This window comes from Myzus persicae, unplaced genomic scaffold (genome assembly GCF_001856785.1).
Source record: "Myzus persicae strain clone G006 unplaced genomic scaffold, MPER_G0061.0, whole genome shotgun sequence".
In the NCBI taxonomy this organism is placed as follows: Eukaryota; Metazoa; Arthropoda; class Insecta; order Hemiptera; family Aphididae; genus Myzus; species Myzus persicae.
In genome coordinates, this window is record NW_019100725.1 from 261,228 (window position 1) to 271,502 (window position 10,275).

Genomic DNA, 10,275 nt, shown 5'->3' on the forward strand with positions numbered 1-10,275 from the left:
ATAACTGAGCACATTAAAAAATTAACTTCTTCGATCACATAAATTCTGTACACAGTGCTAAATTTTATAGATTAAGTGACCCACCTGCTGTACGCCGACTCGAGCGTGGACGTCCTCACGACCTCCTGTTATAACTATATTTATTTTAATTTTATAGTTTTCTTCCGATTTGTAAATAATTTAAAACGTTATTACTAACATTATTACTAATTACTAATTGTTATCTATTTTCATATGTTTAAAAAAAAAATATATTCATCAACGATAAGTTGAGATGACTGACGTCAGTAAAAGTCTCTTTAATAAAAAATATTAAAAAAAAATCATTGTTTTCAGCTAGAAAATATGTCATAATAAATAACCTACTGATATTAACTGGTATTAAAGTGTAATAACTCATCTTGCCTGGCCTTTCAAAATTTATTTTAGGAGCATAAATCGTTACACTAGCAAAGAAATATCGATAGAGAAGTAAGTTTGTTCACTAGAAACGTTTTTAAAAAACGTCGATGGAGAGTCGAGGATGAATATAATTTTAATGTCAAAAATATTGACTATTGTTTCACAGGTATTATAAACGACTACTTTTCGAATGATGAAATGTGGTAAGGTCGTAATATTATGATATATGCCTGCAAAGCTCCAACAAAATGCATATACCTTCACTTAACAGTGTATTGGTTAATTACCTAGAAAATAAGTTCATAGTACTTACTTGTACCGATCAGACCGTTTACATTTATACAACTGTTTTACTGGAATCAGAAGGTATAAATTCAAGGATGATTGTTAAATTTGAAAACTGTATTAATTGTGGTCATTGCCAGCTAATGCGTTAAATTATGTGAGAATAGTTTGTAGAGACAGTAGAGACCTATAGTAATGTTTGTCATAAAGATATTGTTAAGCTATTATATGTTTTTGGTGAAACTGTGGAGGCATCAATGTACCTAAATATAAATATAAATAATTTTGAAACCTTACAATTTCGTTTTTCTGATGCGACGATCGTCTTGCGATTTAAAATTTAAAATGGCAATACTCCAGTACTTAAAATACTGTTCATATCACATGCAAAAAAGGAGTAAGTGTCACGGACGAGTGTCCGACATCTCATTCGTCTACATTCTACAGTACCTATCTATATATGTGTCTCGTAGACCATTGGCGTGCGGTGTGATTTGGGTCGATCATACCTACTGCAGACCGTCGCCTGATGGTCAGGAGAAGATTTGGTTTTCGTATACCAGGCCTTTGGGACGTAGGATTTCGTCACTATTAGGTCCTATATCCACCTGCACTACGTATTTTAGGTTCGGAGTGGAAACTATATTGATTGGACAGCGGTAGAAAACTCTGAGGGTTTCAAAAAGATGTCAGAAATTATAAATGAATCGCAGGGTATCAGCTGCACACAATGTCTTAGATTCACGACAGTAATCGTTGATGAGAAAAAGGCGAGAAACAGCAACAGAACGTCGAAGCGGTACACACAACAAAACAAAAATAGATAATTAATCTAACAAATTGTATACAATAAATTAAGACCGAACACATCCCACGAAACGTATTAATTTATTAATTTGTTGCATCGTCTGATTTCGGACACATATCTGTGCGTATCTTATATTTCTGTTCTATCTGTCTCACATCTACTTTCCGGACGTTATTGTCGTTCAAAGTGTACATTTAAATCGAATAGTTATGGCGATGTCGCCGCGTTCTTATGCGATCAGAACTTCGCGGCCTCGCGGTGGTCGGTAAGTGCACTTGTCAAGGTAAAAGTACGAATATTACCCATATTGTATGTATAATATTATGTAATAATGATAAATAAACGAGCAAACGTACAACAAAATGTGATATGTGTTTTACTTATACTATAGGTATGCGCGGTGAAACTCGCAGTGAAGTCATTGAGCCCGCGTACGACAAAATAAATGAAAACCCGACAGCCCGCGGTTACTGCGGGTATCTATATATATATATAATATGCTTCTGTGCTCGAATCCAATATTATTTTACGGTTACACGACAAAACGAATGAATATATATATATAACGCAATAAAAGAAGAAAAATCGCACGAGCGTCTGCCACCGGGATCAAAGAGAAGAGTACTGCCGCCGCAGTGTATACCCACACAACAGCGTACCTACTTATATATTATATATTATTATTCGTCGGAGTCATATCGTTTCGCGGAGAACCGCCCGGTCGCGGTGGTTGTCGGTGTCTAAATGTAAGGAATTGTAGTGCCTGCCAGTCGCAATAAAAAGGCAATTTTGAATTTTATCATTTACATAGGTAGGTACCCGCGTACAAATGTGTATTTGGGTGTATAAAAGTCGCGTCTCGCCGTCTGGGGGGGGGGGNAAAACGTCTGTTTTTCTGAAATATCGGACAGAATATTTAAAATGAAAAACTTTTTTTAATGTTCGTCTTTTTACAAGGCGTAAATATTAATATCCATGTACCTAACTATAGCATTGTACATGAATTGTGGAGAATCGCCGAAATCGCTTTTAAACATAAACTGATGCCAAAACTGAAGATCAGACGGAATTTTGATGAAAGAGTGAACCTTTACAAATTGTTGAAAATCTAATTATACACTTTATCTGATGTGATTAATTTGTATTGCAAGATCGTTAGTAATTAGCATGTTAGAATATAATATATAGGTTAGATGTTCCATTATTATTATTTATAAAATATTACCTATGTTGATCAAATGTAAATATATATTCTACAGTGTTGTAAATAAATAATAAAACGTGTTTAATAAATATTATTATTGGTGTTATTGGAAGTCAATAATACAGTTTAAATTTAAACGTTTGTAATATATTTGTATATGTTTTAAAAAACTGTTTCAGCATCCTTTATTCAAAACGTGGTACACAACAAAATTCTAAGACGATTTTGACAAACAGTTTAAAATAAGCAAATATTATTATCCTCAAAGTAGGCAACTCATAACCACAATGCATGTGTGTACATAATAGGCGATAAAGGGATATTGGAACAATTGATTTACATCCATTAAAATGTAGTAAGCTCACACATATCCAACGTATATTTCAATTTTATTTTTTCAAACTAAAATATATTGTTTTGAAAGAAATATTTAAATATTTAATTTTATCATGTAACGTTTTATAATGTGTCCAGCTCAAGAAGGTACTCGACAACTTGAGAATATTAAACGTTTATAAGAATTAAGATTTGAACAGTTAAACAATTTTGAAAGAAAAAAAAAGTACGACTTTAACATCAATTAGTTATGGGTACTCAGAAATTCTATAGTTTAAAGTTTTGAAGAAAAGTGAAATCATATAATATAGATATCTGTTTGCAGGTAAATTGTTGAGTGTTTAGCTGTTTAAGTATTTTAATGTTATATACGAAAAGGGAAATACTAATAAAGATTACACAAAAGTGTAAACAAAAAAAGGTAAGAATGGAAAACAAAAAAAAAAAGATTAAAAAAGAACCTAAAGGAATGTTTAAAAACCACTGGTGGTACAGGAATTTTGTTTAAAATAGCTTAACTTCCAAAAGATAAAAAAAGAAAATAAACTCGTGTCTTAAAAGCGATACCTACTTACTGAATATATTAAAATGTATGCTTAACTAATATAATGGTATTATATTGTCTATGCATTATACGTTATTCTTATTTCTTCTATTTTTATTAATTTATTATAAAAACATATTATAAAACAAAATGCCGACCAATATATCGATAGTAATATATTTTATCGCAGTGATTTACAATTTGGATTATTAAATTTATACGAATCTAAGTTAAAGCTGCACACACTTTTGAGATTTCCTTAATATTTGTTATAAATGTTTTGATTTCAATAGGTAACGTATTAATACACTTATGGATATGTTGGTATTGATAAATATAAATTTCGCCGTTCTATTTATGTACTTAGTAAGTTAAATTATTATGTTTAGTTATCAGAAAAAGTGTTCACAGAAACAAAAATCATTGATTGACCAAACGCACTTAGCTAAAATTACCTAAGTACCTAAAGTGATTTTAGTTATTCTATTATTATTATATCTAAATATATAGATAGATTTTCCATAAAAGATGGCTAAGCTAGTGAATTCCAATGAAACAATAGCGTCTTAATGACGTTAAAAAGTTGATAACTTAAATTGTGCAGTATTCAAATGAATATATTGTTGAAAACATACTAATATAACATATAATCAAAAATAAATATGCATGAAGTAAAAGAACCTTTCTGGGGGGAATACAAAAATAACCCCCCCCTTATGAATACGCCACTGTAGGGTCCAATAGTAATTATGAAACGAACGGACTTAGTCTTAGTGCATTCAATACACATTTAAGTACATAATATACCTACGTTATAATCAAATAATATTTTTAGTTGATTTATTATTCGAAAAAATGTACCTCTGTACATAAATATAGTTATATCCTAACCAACATGTAAATGATTTTATCTGATGATTTATCATTGTTTTCCCAATATCAAATATCTCGGTGAAATTTTGGACAGGAAATTAACTTGGAATCCACACATCACCTCCAAACTACAACAAGGCTACCAAAGGCTAAAAGTTCTATACCTCTTGATCAACCAACAAACTGTATACACCTGGAGATGTTCCCTTATGTATAAGCAAATCCTACGACCGCTATTTCTATACACAGTCCCTGTGTGAGGAAATTGTGCAAAAACCCACATTAAAAAAATACAAGTTTTCCGATCAAAAGTTCTGAGAACCATTTCTAATGGCCCGTGGTTTGTGGTTTGTACGTAATGATGCAGCACCTCACAAAGACTTCCAGCTACCCACAATAACTGAGCACATTAAAAAATTAACTTCTTCGATCACATAAATTCTGTACACAGTGCTAAATTTTATAGATTAAGTGACCCACCTGCTGTACGCCGACTCGAGCGTGGACGTCCTCACGACCTCCTGTTATAACTATATTTATTTTAATTTTATAGTTTTCTTCCGATTTGTAAATAATTTAAAACGTTATTACTAACATTATTACTAATTACTAATTGTTATCTATTTTCATATGTTTAAAAAAAAAATATATTCATCAACGATAAGTTGAGATGACTGACGTCAGTAAAAGTCTCTTTAATAAAAAATATTAAAAAAAAATCATTGTTTTCAGCTAGAAAATATGTCATAATAAATAACCTACTGATATTAACTGGTATTAAAGTGTAATAACTCATCTTGCCTGGCCTTTCAAAATTTATTTTAGGAGCATAAATCGTTACACTAGCAAAGAAATATCGATAGAGAAGTAAGTTTGTTCACTAGAAACGTTTTTAAAAAACGTCGATGGAGAGTCGAGGATGAATATAATTTTAATGTCAAAAATATTGACTATTGTTTCACAGGTATTATAAACGACTACTTTTCGAATGATGAAATGTGGTAAGGTCGTAATATTATGATATATGCCTGCAAAGCTCCAACAAAATGCATATACCTTCACTTAACAGTGTATTGGTTAATTACCTAGAAAATAAGTTCATAGTACTTACTTGTACCGATCAGACCGTTTACATTTATACAACTGTTTTACTGGAATCAGAAGGTATAAATTCAAGGATGATTGTTAAATTTGAAAACTGTATTAATTGTGGTCATTGCCAGCTAATGCGTTAAATTATGTGAGAATAGTTTGTAGAGACAGTAGAGACCTATAGTAATGTTTGTCATAAAGATATTGTTAAGCTATTATATGTTTTTGGTGAAACTGTGGAGGCATCAATGTACCTAAATATAAATATAAATAATTTTGAAACCTTACAATTTCGTTTTTCTGATGCGACGATCGTCTTGCGATTTAAAATTTAAAATGGCAATACTCCAGTACTTAAAATACTGTTCATATCACATGCAAAAAAGGAGTAAGTGTCACGGACGAGTGTCCGACATCTCATTCGTCTACATTCTACAGTACCTATCTATATATGTGTCTCGTAGACCATTGGCGTGCGGTGTGATTTGGGTCGATCATACCTACTGCAGACCGTCGCCTGATGGTCAGGAGAAGATTTGGTTTTCGTATACCAGGCCTTTGGGACGTAGGATTTCGTCACTATTAGGTCCTATATCCACCTGCACTACGTATTTTAGGTTCGGAGTGGAAACTATATTGATTGGACAGCGGTAGAAAACTCTGAGGGTTTCAAAAAGATGTCAGAAATTATAAATGAATCGCAGGGTATCAGCTGCACACAATGTCTTAGATTCACGACAGTAATCGTTGATGAGAAAAAGGCGAGAAACAGCAACAGAACGTCGAAGCGGTACACACAACAAAACAAAAATAGATAATTAATCTAACAAATTGTATACAATAAATTAAGACCGAACACATCCCACGAAACGTATTAATTTATTAATTTGTTGCATCGTCTGATTTCGGACACATATCTGTGCGTATCTTATATTTCTGTTCTATCTGTCTCACATCTACTTTCCGGACGTTATTGTCGTTCAAAGTGTACATTTAAATCGAATAGTTATGGCGATGTCGCCGCGTTCTTATGCGATCAGAACTTCGCGGCCTCGCGGTGGTCGGTAAGTGCACTTGTCAAGGTAAAAGTACGAATATTACCCATATTGTATGTATAATATTATGTAATAATGATAAATAAACGAGCAAACGTACAACAAAATGTGATATGTGTTTTACTTATACTATAGGTATGCGCGGTGAAACTCGCAGTGAAGTCATTGAGCCCGCGTACGACAAAATAAATGAAAACCCGACAGCCCGCGGTTACTGCGGGTATCTATATATATATATAATATGCTTCTGTGCTCGAATCCAATATTATTTTACGGTTACACGACAAAACGAATGAATATATATATATAACGCAATAAAAGAAGAAAAATCGCACGAGCGTCTGCCACCGGGATCAAAGAGAAGAGTACTGCCGCCGCAGTGTATACCCACACAACAGCGTACCTACTTATATATTATATATTATTATTCGTCGGAGTCATATCGTTTCGCGGAGAACCGCCCGGTCGCGGTGGTTGTCGGTGTCTAAATGTAAGGAATTGTAGTGCCTGCCAGTCGCAATAAAAAGGCAATTTTGAATTTTATCATTTACATAGGTAGGTACCCGCGTACAAATGTGTATTTGGGTGTATAAAAGTCGCGTCTCGCCGTCTGGGGGGGTGCGCGGGTCTGCGGGGTGCGCTCGGCGGGGCGAAAAGAGGCAATTTCCTCCGAATAACGTCCGCGTAAAGAAGACGTTTCGTCGTTTTTAAGTGGTCGTCTGCGGGAAAAGACCTCGGTTTTTACTTTTTTTCTTCTCGTCTTTCTATACACGCTCTCGTCCGGAGAGGGGACTTTTTTTGTTGTTGCGTATTATCGTTCCGCGAACGTGTTTTTTTATACATTTTTTTATTCTCTGATATTAAACACCACTCACTCTTTGAATACATAATAGGATTATAGGTATGTACGAATATATAATAATATATAGGTACATTATATACAATATCACATGGATTTTAAGCGTATAGGTACAGGACGATTATTTTGACGATTTCGTCGGTTAAGTAAATTTGATATCAGACTTATTCAATCGTTTGAATAATTTATATAATTATATAGAAATACAATTGTCGAACACATATAGTTTTACCGGTTTTAAAAATGGCTTCTCCGGAGTTTTTTAAACGGTAGTATATTTATTTAAAAAATATTTTAGACTATAGAACATGATATTTTTCTTTAAAAAGTTCATTCTATAAATATTGATTTTCGAACGAACGATGCATTTTATAAGAATTTATTAAGTTTATATGTGCCGGGATTATAGTATACATTTGCGTACGCACATGCCCAGATAATGCCTACCCTGTGGTCCTCGTCGACAAATTGGTAGGCTACGCGCTGTGCACAATACCACGTCCTTACCTACCGAACAGTTTTCCCGCAGAGTGGTTCAAAATAAATTAAACGCAACATACGTTTGTGCGTTGGCGTCTTAATGTTATGACGATGGACGAGTTAAAAAAAAACAATTTGTTGGTGGCCTTTTAACCTTTGATAACGCGCGTGGTTTTTAGAAACGTAACTACGCGCGTGGGGTAATTTTATACCCCACATGAAAATCAATTGAAAATGTACATCATTTACAAAAATAATTTACTCAACAAAGATACATTACATGTGAACTTTTATATATTTTATTTCAATTAATATATTATAATATACGTCATATTGTATAAATAGAATATAATTTATATTAAAAAATGATGCTGAAAATATCATTAACTAGATCCTCTATGTTAATTTTAAACTAACAAAAACGAAAACTATTAAATTGAATCGGTCATTTTATTACATATCTATAAAACAATCCGGACATGTTTCTATTATATGACGATCACGACAAATTAACCTCGCACAGTTCGTACAAACTTTAGTGGTTTTCCTATCTTTGGCCCTTTCACAAAACGCACATCTCCCTGACGCTCGAACTCGCTGACCGGCACCAGCAGCTTCATTAGTTTTCGTAGCGTATTATTGTTTTGGTCTGAACTTAATGGTCTTGGGCAATATATACATCTATTGTGTCAAGCGATATCTTAACTGTTCGAGAAATTTCGGCGTGACATTTTAATATTTGAATTTTCTCGAAAGATTATTCGTGAATTAAAGAGGAAAATCCAAAAAAATCTCGTCAAAAGAACCTCCCTGTATACAGCGCAGCATAATCTACACACAATGCGACGAGCATATATATATATATATATATATTATGAGTACATGCACATAATATAATTTATAATAAAAACGTACCACGCGCAGTATATAATAATAATAATAATAATAATAATAATAATAATAATAATAATAATAATAATAATAATAATAATAATATAATATGTGCTGTACACGTGCGGCGTACACGAGTATGCGGATTCGGAGTGGAGGGGTGGCGGAGGGGTGGCGGCGCCGGCAAAACTATTATGCCCCCCCCCCCCGCGCGACCGTCATGCAGCCGCCATTATTACATCGTTTGTGTTATTAAATCACTGCCGCCGAACACCCAACCGCAGCTTTTAGCCGCCATATTTCACGGCGGCGACCGCTGCCGTTTCCGCTGTTGCCGGAACCCACGAGCGGGCGAGCGCGAGCGCGCGCGAGAGTCACCGCCAACGATTTCCGGCGGGGGCCGGCCTCGCGATGATCGGAGGAAAAGGATTTCCGCNTACCATCTAAATTAAAATAACTTAAAAAGATTTACACTAAATAGGCGTGAACGGTACATTTTATAACTTGTTTAATACATTATAATAACTATAATGCGACCGCTGCCGTTTCCGCTGTTGCCGGAACCCACGAGCGGGCGAGCGCGAGCGCGCGCGAGAGTCACCGCCAACGATTTCGGGCGGGGGCCGGCCGCGCGATGATCGGAGGAAAAGGATTTCCGCGGGGTCGTCCTCCGCGCCGCCCGCGGCTGCGGGGGGGGGGGGGGCGAAATGAAAAACGCGCCGTTCCCCGCAACTTTAAAAGTCTATAATAATACATGTAATCTCTCCAGACGAGATGCGTGCGTGTGCGGCGGGTGTGTGGGTGTGTGGGTGTGTGGGTGTGTGCGTCGCTGGTCGTATTATTATTATTATATTATCATACTGTTATTATTATCGTCGCACGCGCGCCGGCACTGTATTTTGCGGCGTCTTTGACTCTTCGCGGCGGAAACGACGAAATATTATTATTATGTATATCATATTATATACGTCCTCCGAATAATATACCCGGTAACAGCCCGCAGCGTGAACCCTAACCGCGATCGTAATTATAATACATTATTATTATAATACGACCGAAGCAACGCGCCGTGGCGTGCGTATAATTATTTATTCGACTAACGGGTGTCGGCAATTCAAATCGGATTTTCCTGGATGTTCAGTAAAATAGTCTTTGACTTTTAGCCCGAGTAACGAATGTACATCATATGTATAGACGCATGACGATTATGCGATGAGACTGCGATGTGGGTGGTTCATATAATATTAGGCCGTCTAAAATATTATGTGTAGAAATGTTCTTTTGTCTCACGATTGCGAGAATTTTAGACTCTATGAGCTTTAGACCGACAACAAAAATCTTACAATGTAAAAGACAATTAATAAAAATGACGTCTGAGAAACCGTCAATAATTGTCAAACCGTATTTATTAAAAAATTTTATTGAGCCAAGGCTTTAACATCTATG